The 13,396-nt window shown below is 46.0% G+C and overlaps 15 non-coding genes and 1 pseudogene across 15 annotated transcripts; all 16 read left to right on the top strand.

The window, feature by feature from the left end:
* Positions 1 to 93: 93 nt before the first annotated feature.
* Positions 94 to 257, top strand: LOC135034133 (U1 spliceosomal RNA). The gene has a single exon (XR_010229412.1). It is a non-coding gene; the product is annotated as a U1 spliceosomal RNA (small nuclear RNA).
* Positions 258 to 409: 152 nt separating this feature from the next.
* LOC135034005 (U1 spliceosomal RNA) lies at positions 410 to 572 on the top strand. The gene has a single exon (XR_010229312.1). It is a non-coding gene; the product is annotated as a U1 spliceosomal RNA (small nuclear RNA).
* A 674-nt stretch (positions 573 to 1,246) lies between these two features.
* Positions 1,247 to 1,410, top strand: LOC135034068 (U1 spliceosomal RNA). The gene has a single exon (XR_010229357.1). It is a non-coding gene; the product is annotated as a U1 spliceosomal RNA (small nuclear RNA).
* Positions 1,411 to 1,562: 152 nt separating this feature from the next.
* LOC135034014 (U1 spliceosomal RNA) lies at positions 1,563 to 1,725 on the top strand. The gene has a single exon (XR_010229321.1). It is a non-coding gene; the product is annotated as a U1 spliceosomal RNA (small nuclear RNA).
* Positions 1,726 to 2,399: 674 nt separating this feature from the next.
* Positions 2,400 to 2,563, top strand: LOC135033977 (U1 spliceosomal RNA). Its single transcript, XR_010229285.1, has one exon. It is a non-coding gene; the product is annotated as a U1 spliceosomal RNA (small nuclear RNA).
* Positions 2,564 to 2,715: 152 nt separating this feature from the next.
* LOC135034053 (U1 spliceosomal RNA) lies at positions 2,716 to 2,851 on the top strand (annotated as a pseudogene).
* Positions 2,852 to 3,549: 698 nt separating this feature from the next.
* Positions 3,550 to 3,713, top strand: LOC135033963 (U1 spliceosomal RNA). The gene has a single exon (XR_010229271.1). It is a non-coding gene; the product is annotated as a U1 spliceosomal RNA (small nuclear RNA).
* Positions 3,714 to 3,865: 152 nt separating this feature from the next.
* On the top strand, positions 3,866 to 4,028 carry LOC135034007 (U1 spliceosomal RNA). Its single transcript, XR_010229314.1, has one exon. It is a non-coding gene; the product is annotated as a U1 spliceosomal RNA (small nuclear RNA).
* Positions 4,029 to 4,702: 674 nt separating this feature from the next.
* Positions 4,703 to 4,866, top strand: LOC135033976 (U1 spliceosomal RNA). Its single transcript, XR_010229284.1, has one exon. It is a non-coding gene; the product is annotated as a U1 spliceosomal RNA (small nuclear RNA).
* A 152-nt stretch (positions 4,867 to 5,018) lies between these two features.
* On the top strand, positions 5,019 to 5,181 carry LOC135034037 (U1 spliceosomal RNA). The gene has a single exon (XR_010229338.1). It is a non-coding gene; the product is annotated as a U1 spliceosomal RNA (small nuclear RNA).
* Positions 5,182 to 5,855: 674 nt separating this feature from the next.
* On the top strand, positions 5,856 to 6,019 carry LOC135033959 (U1 spliceosomal RNA). The gene has a single exon (XR_010229268.1). It is a non-coding gene; the product is annotated as a U1 spliceosomal RNA (small nuclear RNA).
* A 142-nt stretch (positions 6,020 to 6,161) lies between these two features.
* On the top strand, positions 6,162 to 6,324 carry LOC135034052 (U1 spliceosomal RNA). The gene has a single exon (XR_010229350.1). It is a non-coding gene; the product is annotated as a U1 spliceosomal RNA (small nuclear RNA).
* A 674-nt stretch (positions 6,325 to 6,998) lies between these two features.
* On the top strand, positions 6,999 to 7,162 carry LOC135034112 (U1 spliceosomal RNA). Its single transcript, XR_010229391.1, has one exon. It is a non-coding gene; the product is annotated as a U1 spliceosomal RNA (small nuclear RNA).
* A 152-nt stretch (positions 7,163 to 7,314) lies between these two features.
* Positions 7,315 to 7,477, top strand: LOC135034072 (U1 spliceosomal RNA). The gene has a single exon (XR_010229361.1). It is a non-coding gene; the product is annotated as a U1 spliceosomal RNA (small nuclear RNA).
* Positions 7,478 to 8,151: 674 nt separating this feature from the next.
* On the top strand, positions 8,152 to 8,315 carry LOC135033973 (U1 spliceosomal RNA). Its single transcript, XR_010229281.1, has one exon. It is a non-coding gene; the product is annotated as a U1 spliceosomal RNA (small nuclear RNA).
* Positions 8,316 to 8,467: 152 nt separating this feature from the next.
* LOC135034065 (U1 spliceosomal RNA) lies at positions 8,468 to 8,630 on the top strand. The gene has a single exon (XR_010229354.1). It is a non-coding gene; the product is annotated as a U1 spliceosomal RNA (small nuclear RNA).
* Positions 8,631 to 13,396: the final 4,766 nt, after the last annotated feature.

The following is a 13,396-nucleotide window of genomic DNA, read 5'->3' as shown; positions in this document are numbered from 1 at the left end:
AGATGAGAGTTCCCTTGTGCTGCCTCAGTTGAATCTCCTTTACTTGACAGAGATGTGCCTGAGCAGCGGCCCTCCCCAGCCCTATCCCAAATCATACTTATTTTGCATAGGCGATACCATGGTCATGAAGATTGTTCTCCCAGGGTGAGGTTCATTCATTGCATTCTGGGTATGCTGACCCCTGTGATTTCCCCAAATGTGGGAAACTCGACTGCATTATTTGTGGTAGTGGGGGACTGTGTTTGTGCTTTCCTCTGGCCAGCTCTGGAAAAAGTCAGATTTCTTTGTCTCAGCTCTTCCTCTAGCCTTGTTCTTCTTTCGAGAGTTCCCTTGTGCTGCCTCAGTTGGATCTCTTTCACTTGACAGGGGGGTGCCCGAACAGCGACCCTCCCCAGCTCTAGCCCAACTCCTACTTACCTGCCAGGTGAGATACTATGATCATGAAGGTGCTTCTCCCAGGGCAAGGCTCACCCATTGCACTCTGGGTGTGCTGCCCCTGCAATTTCCCCAAATGTGGGAAACTTGACTGCATAATTTGTGTTTCCCTTGGTCGGCTCTCGTATAATTCAGATCTCTTTGTCTCAGGTCTCTCTCCAGCCTAGTTTGCTGTCTGTTTCCACTTCTCTTTTCTTCAGCCGCTCCCTTCTATACCCTTGTGCACTATCCTGACTTCTCCTCCCGTCTGCTTACTTTGTGCCTTCCAATGCACAATGCAAACTACAGGTAGTGCTGCAGGGCCCACACCCTTTTACTTGCCTTACAGAGCAGCTCTGGAGCTGTTACAGTGCCCAGCTGCTGCAAGAAATCAGCTTGAATGCTTCAGGGGATGGGGCATGGCCAACATGAGCCCCACACCAAAGGAGGGTGGAGGTGTTTAATGCGAACTAGGGGTCATCCAAGCACCGCAAAAGGCCGCCATGCCCTGCACGCCCCTTTTCTCTTTTCATATGCAGATGAGGGTTGAAGCCAACTTTGACCCACTGCTTGGATGACATCACCGTATGCAAATCCGTCTTCTGCAGAACTTCCCCCAGGAATGCTTGCACTAGTTGTTGCATTTGGTTTGTTGTTTGGGGGTGCTTCAGTATTAGGCAGCCTTCTGCCCTCCCATGTTCATCTGAAAATATGTGTTCTCCCTGCAGTTGTTGTCCCCAGATGAGAGTTCCCTTGTGCTGCCTCAGTTAAATCTCCTTTACTTGACAGAGATGTGCATGAGCAGCGGCCCTCCCCAGCCCTATTCCAAATCATACTTATTTTGCATAGGAGATACCATGGTCATGAAGATTTTTCTCCCAGGGTGAGGTTCATTCATTGCATTTTGGGTATGCTGACCCCTGTGATTTCCCCAAATGTGGGAAACTCAACTGCATTATTTGTGGTAGTGGGGGACTGTGTTTGTGCTTTCCTCTGGTCAGCTCTGGTAAAAGTCAGATTTCTTTGTCTCAGATTTTCCTCTAGCCTTGTTCTTCTTTCGAGAGTTCCCTTGTGCTGCCTTAGTTGGATCTCCTTCACTTTACAGGGGGGTACCCGAGCAGCGACCCTCCCCAGCTCTAGCCCAACTCCTACTTACCTGCCAGGTGAGATACTATGATCATGAAGGTGCTTCTCCCAGGGCAAGGCTCACCCATTGCACTCTGGGTGTGCTGCTCCTGCGATTTCCCCAAATGTGGGAAACTTGACTGTATAATTTGTGTTTCCCCTGGTCGGCTCTCGTATAATTCAGATCTCTTTGTCTCAGGTCTCTCTCCAGCCTAGTTTGCTGTCTGTTTCCACTTCTCTTTTCTTGAGCCGCTCCCTTCTATACCCTTGCGCACTATCCTGACTTCTCCTCCTGTCTGCTTACTTTGTGCCTTCCAACGCACAATGCGAACTACAGGTAGTGCTGCAGGGCCCACACCCTTTTACTTGCCTTACAGAGCAGCTCTGGAGCTGTTACAGTGCCCAGCTGCTGCAAGAAATCAGCTTGAATGCTTCAGGGGCTGGGGCATAGCCAACATGAGCCCCACACCAAAGGAGGGTGGAGGTGTTTAATGCAAACTAGGGGTCAGCCAAGCGCCCCAAAAGGCCACCATGCCCTGCACGCCCCTTTTCTCTTTTCATATGCAGACGAGGGTTAAAGCCAACTTTGACCCACTGCTTGGATGACATCACCATATGCAAATCCATCTGCGGCAGGCCTTCCCCCAGGAATGCTTGCACTAGTTGTTGCATTTGGTTTGTTGTTTGGGGGTGCTTCAGTATTAGGCAGTCTTCTGCCCTCCCATGTTCATCTGAAAATATATGTTCTCCCTGCAGTTGTTGTCCCAAGATGAGAGTTCCCTTGTGCTGCCTCAGTTGAATCTCCTTTACTTGACAGAGATGTGCATGAGCAGCGGCCCTCCCCAGCCCTATTCCAAATCATACTTATTTTGCATAGGAGATACCATGGTCATGAAGATTTTTCTCCCAGGGTGAGGTTCATTCATTGCATTTTGGGTATGCTGACCCCTGTGATTTCCCCAAATGTGGGAAACTTGACTGCATTATTTGTGGTAGTGGGAGACTGTGTTTGTGCTTTCCTCTGGTCTGCTCTGGTAAAAGTCAGATTTCTTTGTCTCAGATCTTCCTCTAGCCTTGTTCTTCTTTCGAGAGTTCCCTGGTGCTGCCTCAGTTGGATCTCCTTCACTTCACAGGGGGGAACCCGAGCAGCGACCCTCCCCAGCTCTAGCCCAACTCCTACTTACCTGCCAGGTGAGATACTATGATCATGAAGGTGCTTCTCCCAGGGCAAGGCTCAACCATTGCACTCTGGGTGTGCTGCTCCTGCGATTTCCCCAAATGTGGGAAACTTGACTGCATAATTTGTGTTTCCCTTCGTCGGCTCTCGTATAATTCAGATCTCTTTGTCTCAGGTCTCTCTCCAGCCTAGTTTGCTGTCTGTTTCCACTTCTCTTTTCTTGAGCCGCTCCCTTCTATGCCCTTGCGCACTATCCTGACTTCTCCCGTCTGCTTACTTCGTGCCTTCCAACGCACAATGCGAACTACAGGTAGTGCTGCAGGGCCCACACCCTTTTACTTGCCTTACAGAGTAGCTCTGGAGCAGTTACAGTGCCCAGCTGCTGCAAGAAATCAGCTTGAATGCTTCAGGGGCTGGGGCATAGCCAACATGAGCCCCACACCGAAGGAGGGTGGAGGTGTGTAATGCGAACTAGGGGTCATCCAAGCGCTGCAAAAGGCCGCCATGCCCTGCACGCCCCTTTTCTCTTTTCATATGCAGACGAGGGTTGAAGCCAACTTTGACCCACTGCTTGGATGACATCACCATATGCAAATCCATCTGCTGCAGGCCTTCCCCCAGGAATGCTTGCATTAGTTGTTGCATTTGGTTTGTTGTTTGGGGGTGCTTCAGTATTAGGCAGCCTTCTGCCCTCACATGTTCATCTGAAAATATGTGTTCTCCCTGCAGTTGTTGTCCCCAGATGAGAGTTCCCTTGTGCTGCCTCAGTTGAATCTCCTTTACTTGACAGAGATGTGCCTGAGCAGCGGCCCTCCCCAGCCCTATCCCAAATCATACTTATTTTGCATAGGCGATACCATGGTCATGAAGATTGTTCTCCCAAGGTGAGGTTCATTCATTGCATTCTGGGTATGCTGACCCCTGTGATTTCCCCAAATGTGGGAAACTCGACTGCATTATTTGTGGTAGTGGGGGACTGTGTTTGTGCTTTCCTCTGGTCAGCTCTGGAAAAAGTCAGATTTCTTTGTCTCAGATCTTCCTCTAGCCTTGTTCTTCTTTCGAGAGTTCCCTTGTGCTGCCTCAGTTGGATCTCTTTCACTTGACAGGGGGGTGCCCGAACAGCGACCCTCCCCAGCTCTAGCCCAACTCCTACTTACCTGCCAGGTGAGATACTATGATCATGAAGGTGCTTCTCCCAGGGCAAGGCTCACCCATTGCACTCTGGGTGTGCTGCCCCTGCGATTTCCCCAAATGTGGGAAACTTGACTGCATAATTTGTGTTTCCCCTGGTCGGCTCTCGTATAATTCAGATCTCTTTGTCTCAGGTCTCTCTCCAGCCTAGTTTGCTGTCTGTTTCCACTTCTCTTTTCTTCAGCCGCTCCCTTCTATACCCTTGTGCACTATCCTGACTTCTCCTCCCGTCTGCTTACTTTGTGCCTTCCAATGCACAATGCAAACTACAGGTAGTGCTGCAGGGCCCACACCCTTTTACTTGCCTTACAGAGCAGCTCTGGAGCTGTTACAGTGCCCAGCTGCTGCAAGAAATCAGCTTGAATGCTTCAGGGGATGGGGCATGGCCAACATGAGCCCCACACCAAAGGAGGGTGGAGGTGTTTAATGCGAACTAGGGGTCATCCAAGCACCGCAAAAGGCCGCCATGCCCTGCACGCCCCTTTTCTCTTTTCATATGCAGACGAGGGTTGAAGCCAACTTTGACCCACTGCTTGGATGACATCACCATATGCAAATCCATCTGCGGCAGGCCTTCCCCCAGGAATGCTTGCACTAGTTGTTGCATTTGGTTTGTTGTTTGGGGGTGCTTCAGTATTAGGCAGCCTTCTGCCCTCCCATGTTCATCTGAAAATATATGTTCTCCCTGCAGTTGTTGTCCCAAGATGAGAGTTCCCTTGTGCTGCCTCAGTTGAATCTCCTTTACTTGACAGAGATGTGCATGAGCAGCGGCCCTCCCCAGCCCTATTCCAAATCATACTTATTTTGCATAGGAGATACCATGGTCATGAAGATTTTTCTCCCAGGGTGAGGTTCATTCATTGCATTTTGGGTATGCTGACCCCTGTGATTTCCCCAAATGTGGGAAACTTGACTGCATTATTTGTGGTAGTGGGAGACTGTGTTTGTGCTTTCCTCTGGTCAGCTCTGGTAAAAGTCAGATTTCTTTGTCTCAGATTTTCCTTTAGCCTTGTTCTTCTTTCGAGAGTTCCCTTGTGCTGCCTCAGTTGGATCTCCTTCACTTTACAGGGGGGTACCCGAGCAGCGACCCTCCCCAGCTCTAGCCCAACTCCTACTTACCTGCCAGGTGAGATACTATGATCATGAAGGTGCTTCTCCCAGGGCAAGGCTCACCCATTGTACTCTGGGTGTGCTGCTCCTGCGATTTCCCCAAATGTGGGAAACTTGACTGCATAATTTGTGTTTCCCCTGGTCGGCTCTCGTATAATTCAGATCTCTTTGTCTCAGGTCTCTCTCCAGCCTAGTTTGCTGTCTGTTTCCACTTCTCTTTTCTTCAGCCGCTCCCTTCTATACCCTTGTGCACTATCCTGACTTCTCCTCCCGTCTGCTTACTTTGTGCCTTCCAATGCACAATGCAAACTACAGGTAGTGCTGCAGGGCCCACACCCTTTTACTTGCCTTACAGAGCAGCTCTGGAGCTGTTACAGTGCCAAGCTGCTGCAAGAAATCAGCTTGAATGCTTCAGGGGCTGGGGCATAGCCAACATGAGCCCCACACCGAAGGAGGGTGGAGGTGTTTAATGCAAACTAGGGGTCAGACAAGCGCCGCAAAAGGCCACCATGCCCTGCACTCCCCTTTTCTGTTTTCATATGCAGACGAGGGTTGAAGCCAACTTTGACCCACTGCTTGGATGACATCACCATATGCAAATCCATCTGCGGCAGGCCTTCCCCCTGGAATGCTTGCACTAGTTGTTGCATTTGGTTTGTTGTTTGGGGGTGCTTCAGTATTAGGCAGCCTTCTGCCCTCCCATGTTCATCTGAAAATATGTGTTCTCCCTGCAGTTGTTGTCCCCAGATGAGAGTTCCCTTGTGCTGCCTCAGTTGAATCTCCTTAACTTGACAGAGATGTGCCTGAGCAGCGGCCCTCCCCAGCTCTATCCCAAATCATACTTATTTTGCATAGGAGATACCATGGTCATGAAGATTATTCTCCCAGGGTGAGGTTCATTCATTGCATTCTGGGTATGCTGACCCCTGTGATTTCCCCAAATGTGGGAAACTCGACTGCTTTATTTGTGGTAGTGGGGGACTGTGTTTGTGTTTTCCTCTGGTCAGCTCTGGTAAAAGTCAGATTTCTTTGTTTCAGAGCCTTGTTCTTCTTTTGAGAGTTCCCTTGTGCTGCCTCAGTTGGATCTCCTTCACTTGACAGGGGGGTGCCCGAGCAGAGACCCTCCCCAGCTCTAGCCCAACTCCTACTTACCTGCCAGGTGAGATACTATGATCATGAAGGTGCTTCTCCCAGGGCAAGGCTCACCCATTGCACTCTGGGTGTGCTGCCCCTGCGATTTCCACAAATGTGGGAAACTTGACTGCATAATTTGTGTTTCCCCTGGTCGGCTCTCGTATAATTCAGATCTCTTTGTCTCAGGTCTCTCTCCAGCCTAGTTTGCTGTCTGTTTCCACTTCTCTTTTCTTCAGCCGCTCCCTTCTATACCCTTGTGCACTATCCTGACTTCTCCTCCCGTCTGCTTACTTTGTGCCTTCCAATGCACAATGCAAACTACAGGTAGTGCTGCAGGGCCCACACCCTTTTACTTGCCTTACAGAGCAGCTCTGGAGCTGTTACAGTGCCCAGCTGCTGCAAGAAATCTGCTTGAATGCTTCAGGGGATGGGGCATGGCCAACATGAGCCCCACACCAAAGGAGGGTGGAGGTGTTTAATGCGAACTAGGGGTCATCCAAGCACCGCAAAAGGCCGCCATGCCCTGCACGCCCCTTTTCTCTTTTCATATGCAGATGAGGGTTGAAGCCAACTTTGACCCACTGCTTGGATGACATCACCGTATGCAAATCCGTCTTCTGCAGAACTTCCCCCAGGAATGCTTGCACTAGTTGTTGCATTTGGTTTGTTGTTTGGGGGTGCTTCAGTATTAGGCAGCCTTCTGCCCTCCCATGTTCATCTGAAAATATGTGTTCTCCCTGCAGTTGTTGTCCCCAGATGAGAGTTCCCTTGTGCTGCCTCAGTTGAATCTCCTTTACTTGACAGAGATGTGCATGAGCAGCGGCCCTCCCCAGCCCTATTCCAAATCATACTTATTTTGCATAGGAGATACCATGGTCATGAAGATTGTTCTCCCAGGGTGAGGTTCATTCATTGCATTTTGGGTATGCTGACCCCTGTGATTTCCCCAAATGTGGGAAACTCAACTGCATTATTTGTGGTAGTGGGGGACTGTGTTTGTGCTTTCCTCTGGTCAGCTCTGGTAAAAGTCAGATTTCTTTGTCTCAGATTTTCCTATTGCCTTGTTCTTCTTTCGAGAGTTCCCTTGTGCTGCCTCAGTTGGATCTCCTTCACTTTACAGGGGGGTACCCGAGCAGCGACCCTCCCCAGCTCTAGCCCAACTCCTACTTACCTGCCAGGTGAGATACTATGATCATGAAGGTGCTTCTCCCAGGGCAAGGCTCACCCATTGCACTCTTGGTGTGCTGCTCCTGCGATTTCCCCAAATGTGGGAAACTTGACTGCATAATTTGTGTTTCCCCTGGTCGGCTCTCGTATAATTCAGATCTCTTTGTCTCAGGTCTCTCTCCAGCCTAGTTTGCTGTCTGTTTCCACTTCTCTTTTCTTGAGCCGCTCCCTTCTATGCCCTTGCGCACTATCCTGACTTCTCCTCCTGTCTGCTTACTTTGTGCCTTCCAACGCACAATGCGAACTACAGGTAGTGCTGCAGGGCCCACACCCTTTTACTTGCCTTACAGAGCAGCTCTGGAGCTGTTACAGTGCCCAGCTGCTGCAAGAAATCAGCTTGAATGCTTCAGGGGCTGGGGCATAGCCAACATGAGCCCCACACCAAAGGAGGGTGGAGGTGTTTAATGCAAACTAGGGGTCAGCCAAGCGCCGCAAAAGGCCACCATGCCCTGCACGCCCCTTTTCTCTTTTCATATGCAGACGAGGGTTGAAGCCAACTTTGACCCACTGCTTGGATGACATCACCATATGCAAATCCATCTGCGGCAGGCCTTCCCCCAGGAATGCTTGCACTAGTTGTTGCATTTGGTTTGTTGTTTGGGGGTGCTTCAGTATTAGGCAGCCTTCTGCCCTCCCATGTTCATCTGAAAATATATGTTCTCCCTGCAGTTGTTGTCCCCAGATGAGAGTTCCCTTTTGCTGCCTCAGTTGAATCTCCTTTACTTGACAGAGATGTGCATGAGCAGCGGCCCTCCCCAGCCCTATTCCAAATCATACTTATTTTGCATAGGAGATACCATGGTCATGAAGATTTTTCTCCCAGGGTGAGGTTCATTCATTGCATTTTGGGTATGCTGACCCCTGTGATTTCCCCAAATGTGGGAAACTTGACTGCATTATTTGTGGTAGTGGGAGACTGTGTTTGTGCTTTTCTCTGGTCAGCTCTGGTAAAAGTCAGATTTCTTTGTCTCAGATTTTCCTTTAGCCTTGTTCTTCTTTCGAGAGTTCCCTTGTGCTGCCTCAGTTGGATCTCCTTCACTTGACAGGGGGGTACCCGAGCAGCGACCCTCCCCAGCTCTAGCCCAACTCCTACTTACCTGCCAGGTGAGATACTATGATCATGAAGGTGCTTCTCCCAGGGCAAGGCTCACCCATTGTACTCTGGGTGTGCTGCTCCTGCGATTTCCCCAAATGTGGGAAACTTGACTGCATTATTTGTGTTTCCCCTGGTCGGCTCTCGTATAATTCAGATCTCTTTGTCTCAGGTCTCTCTCCAGCCTAGTTTGCTGTCTGTTTCCACTTCTCTTTTCTTCAGCCGCTCCCTTCTATACCCTTGTGCACTATCCTGACTTCTCCTCCCGTCTGCTTACTTTGTGCCTTCCAATGCACAATGCAAACTACAGGTAGTGCTGCAGGGCCCACACCCTTTTACTTGCCTTACAGAGCAGCTCTGGAGCTGTTACAGTGCCCAGCTGCTGCAAGAAATCAGCTTGAATGCTTCAGGGGCTGGGGCATAGAATGAAAATTTAAAAGCCTCCTGTTAGTGCTTCATTTACACGGTATAGCCCTGAATTTTCCAATGCCTAGCTCTTTGCAAAAGAGAGATATTGGCAAGGAAAAGCTGTATTGTACCTTTGCATTTTTCTCCCAAACGAAGGACACTAGAATTAAAATTTTAAAGCCTCCTGTTAGTGCTTCATCTACACGTTATAGCCCTGAATTTTCCAATGCCTATCTCTTTGCAAAAGAGAGATATCGGCAAGGAAAAGTGTATTGTACTTTTGCATTTTTCTCCCAAACGAAAGACACTAGAATGAAAATTTTAAAGCCTCCTGTTAGTGCTTCATCTACACGTTATAGCCCTGCATTTTCCAATGCCTATCTCTTTGCAAAAGAGAGATATCGGCAAGGAAAAGCTGCATTGTACTTTTGCATTTTTCTCCCAAACGAAAGACACTAGAATGAAAATTTTAAAGCCTCCTGTTAGTGCTTCATCTACACGTTATAGCCCTGAATTTTCCAATGCCTATCTCTTTGCAAAAGAGAGATATCGGCAAGGAAAAGCTGTATTGTGCCTTTGCATTTTTCTCCCAAACGAAAGACACTAGAATGAAAATGTTAAAGCCTACTGTTAGTGCTTCATCTACACGTTATAGCCCTGAATTTTCCAATGCCTAGCTCTTTGCAAAAGAGAGATATCGGCAAGGAAAAGCTGTATTGTACCTTTGCATTTTTCTCCCAAACGAAAGACACTAGAATGAAAATTTTAAAGCCTCCTGTTAGTGCTTCATCTACACGTTATAGCCCTGAATTTTCCAATGCCTATCTCTTTGCAAAAGAGAGATATCGGCAAGGAAAAGCTGTATTGTACCTTTGCATTTTTCTCCCAAACGAAGGACAATAGAATGAAAATTTTAAAGCCTCCTATTAGTGCTTCATCTACACGTTATAGCCCTGAATTTTCCAATGCCTATCTCTTTGCAAAAGAGAGATATCGGCAAGGAAAAACTGTATTGTACCTTTGCATTTTTCTCCCAAACGAAAGACACTAGAATGAAGATTTAAAAGCCTCCTGTTAGTGCTTCATCTACACGGTATATCCCTGAATTTTCCAATGCCTAGCTCTTTGCAAAAGAGAGATATTGGCAAGGAAAAGCTGTATTGTACCTTTGCATTTTTCTCCCAAACGAAGGACACTAGAATGAAAATTTTAAAGCCTCCTGTTAGTGCTTCATCTACACGTTATAGCCCTGAATTTTCCAATGCCTATCTCTTTGCAAAAGAGAGATATCGGCAAGGAAAAACTGTATTGTACCTTTGCATTTTTCTCCCAAACGAAAGACACTAGAATGAAAATTTTAAAGCCTCCTGTTAGTGCTTCATCTACACGTTATAGCCCTGAATTTTCCAATGCCTATCTCTTTGCAAAAGAGAGATATCGGCAAGGAAATGCTGTATTGTACCTTTGCATTTTTCTCCCAAACGAAAGACACTAGAATGAAAATTTTAAAGCCTTCTGTTAGTGCTTCATCTACACGTTATAGCCCTGCATTTTCCAATGCCTATCTCTTTGCAAAAGAGAGATATCGGCAAGGAAAAGCTGCATTGTACTTTTGCATTTTTCTCCCAAACGAAAGACACTAGAATGAAAATTTTAAAGCCTCCTGTTAGTGCTTCATCTACACGTAATAGCCCTGAATTTTCCAATGCCTATCTCTTTGCAAAAGAGAGATATCGGCAAGGAAATGCTGTATTGTACCTTTGCATTTTTCTCCCAAACGAAAGACACTAGAATGAAAATTTTAAAGCCTCCTGTTAGTGCTTCATCTACACGTTATAGCCCTGCATTTTCCAATGCCTATCTCTTTGCAAAAGAGAGATATCGGCAAGGAAAAGCTGCATTGTACTTTTGCATTTTTCTCCCAAACGAAAGACACTAGAATGAAAATTTTAAAGCCTCCTGTTAGTGCTTCATCTACACGTTATAGCCCTGCATTTTCCAATGCCTATCTCTTTGCAAAAGAGAGATATCGGCAAGGAAAAGCTGCATTGTACTTTTGCATTTTTCTCCCAAACGAAAGACACTAGAATGAAAATTTTAAAGCCTCCTGTTAGTGCTTCATCTACACGTTATAGCCCTGAATTTTCCAATGCCTATCTCTTTGCAAAAGAGAGATATCGGCAAGGAAAAGCTGTATTGTGCCTTTGCATTTTTCTCCCAAACGAAAGACACTAGAATGAAAATGTTAAAGCCTACTGTTAGTGCTTCATCTACACGTTATAGCCCTGAATTTTCCAATGCCTAGCTCTTTGCAAAAGAGAGATATCGGCAAGGAAAAGCTGTATTGTACCTTTGCATTTTTCTCCCAAACGAAAGACACTAGAATGAAAATTTTAAAGCCTCCTGTTAGTGCTTCATCTACACGTTATAGCCCTGAATTTTCCAATGCCTATCTCTTTGCAAAAGAGAGATATCGGCAAGGAAAAGCTGTATTGTACCTTTGCATTTTTCTCCCAAACGAAGGACAATAGAATGAAAATTTTAAAGCCTCCTATTAGTGCTTCATCTACACGTTATAGCCCTGAATTTTCCAATGCCTATCTCTTTGCAAAAGAGAGATATCGGCAAGGAAAAACTGTATTGTACCTTTGCATTTTTCTCCCAAACGAAAGACACTAGAATGAAAATTTTAAAGCCTCCTGTTAGTGCTTCATCTACACGTTATAGCAATGAATTTTCCAATGCCTATCTCTTTGCAAAAGAGAGATATCGGCAAGGAAAAGCTGTATTGTACCTTTGCATTTTTCTCCCAAACGATGGACACTAGAATGAAGATTTAAAAGCCTCCTGTTAGTGCTTCATCTACACGGTATAGCCCTGAATTTTCCAATGCCTAGCTCTTTGCAAAAGAGAGATATTGGCAAGGAAAAGCTGTATTGTACCTTTGCATTTTTCTCCCAAACGAAGGACACTAGAATGAAAATTTTAAAGCCTCCTGTTAGTGCTTCATCTACACGTTATAGCCCTGAATTTTCCAATGCCTATCTCTTTGCAAAAGAGAGATATCGGCAAGGAAAAACTGTATTGTACCTTTGCATTTTTCTCCCAAACGAAAGACACTAGAATGAAAATTTTAAAGCCTCCTGTTAGTGCTTCATCTACACGTTATAGCCCTGAATTTTCCAATGCCTATCTCTTTGCAAAAGAGAGATATCGGCAAGGAAATGCTGTATTGTACCTTTGCATTTTTCTCCCAAACGAAAGACACTAGAATGAAAATTTTAAAGCCTTCTGTTAGTGCTTCATCTACACGTTATAGCCCTGCATTTTCCAATGCCTATCTCTTTGCAAAAGAGAGATATCGGCAAGGAAAAGCTGCATTGTACTTTTGCATTTTTCTCCCAAACGAAAGACACTAGAATGAAAATTTTAAAGCCTCCTGTTAGTGCTTCATCTGCACGTAATAGCCCTGAATTTTCCAATGCCTATCTCTTTGCAAAAGAGAGATATCGGCAAGGAAATGCTGTATTGTACCTTTGCATTTTTCTCCCAAACGAAAGACACTAGAATGAAAATTTTAAAGCCTCCTGTTAGTGCTTCATCTACACGTTATAGCCCTGCATTTTCCAATGCCTATCTCTTTGCAAAAGAGAGATATCGGCAAGGAAAAGCTGCATTGTACTTTTGCATTTTTCTCCCAAACGAAAGACACTAGAATGAAAATTTTAAAGCCTCCTGTTAGTGCTTCATCTACACGTTATAGCCCTGCATTTTCCAATGCCTATCTCTTTGCAAAAGAGAGATATCGGCAAGGAAAAGCTGCATTGTACTTTTGCATTTTTCTCCCAAACGAAAGACACTAGAATGAAAATTTTAAAGCCTCCTGTTAGTGCTTCATCTACACGTTATAGCCCTGAATTTTCCAATGCCTATCTCTTTGCAAAAGAGAGATATCGGCAAGGAAAAGCTGTATTGTACCTTTGCATTTTTCTCCCAAACGAAAGACACTAGAATGAAAATTTTAAAGCCTCCTGTTAGTGCTTCATCTACACGTTATAGCCCTGAATTTTCCAATGCCTAGCTCTTTGCAAAAGAGAGATATCGGCAAGGAAAAACTGTATTGTACCTTTGCATTTTTCTCCCAAACGAAAGACACTAGAATGAAAATTTTAAAGCCTCCTGTTAGTGCTTCATCTACACGTTATAGCCCTGAATTTTCCAATGCCTATCTCTTTGCAAAAGAGAGATATCGGCAAGGAAATGCTGTATTGTACCTTTGCATTTTTCTCCCAAACGAAAGACACTAGAATGAAAATTTTAAAGCCTCCTGTTAGTGCTTCATCTACACGTTATAGCCCTGAATTTTCCAATGCCTATCTCTTTGCAAAAGAGAGATATCGGCAAGGAAAAGCTGTATTGTACCTTTGCATTTTTCTCCCAAACGATGGACACTAGAATGAAGATTTAAAAGCCTCCTGTTAGTGCTTCATCTACACGGTATAGCCCTGAATTTTCCA

The sequence above is a fragment of the Pseudophryne corroboree genome, unplaced genomic scaffold, assembly GCF_028390025.1.
Source record: "Pseudophryne corroboree isolate aPseCor3 unplaced genomic scaffold, aPseCor3.hap2 scaffold_578, whole genome shotgun sequence".
Lineage (NCBI taxonomy): Eukaryota > Metazoa > Chordata > Amphibia > Anura > Myobatrachidae > Pseudophryne > Pseudophryne corroboree.
This window is presented reverse-complemented; position numbering and strand designations above follow the sequence as displayed.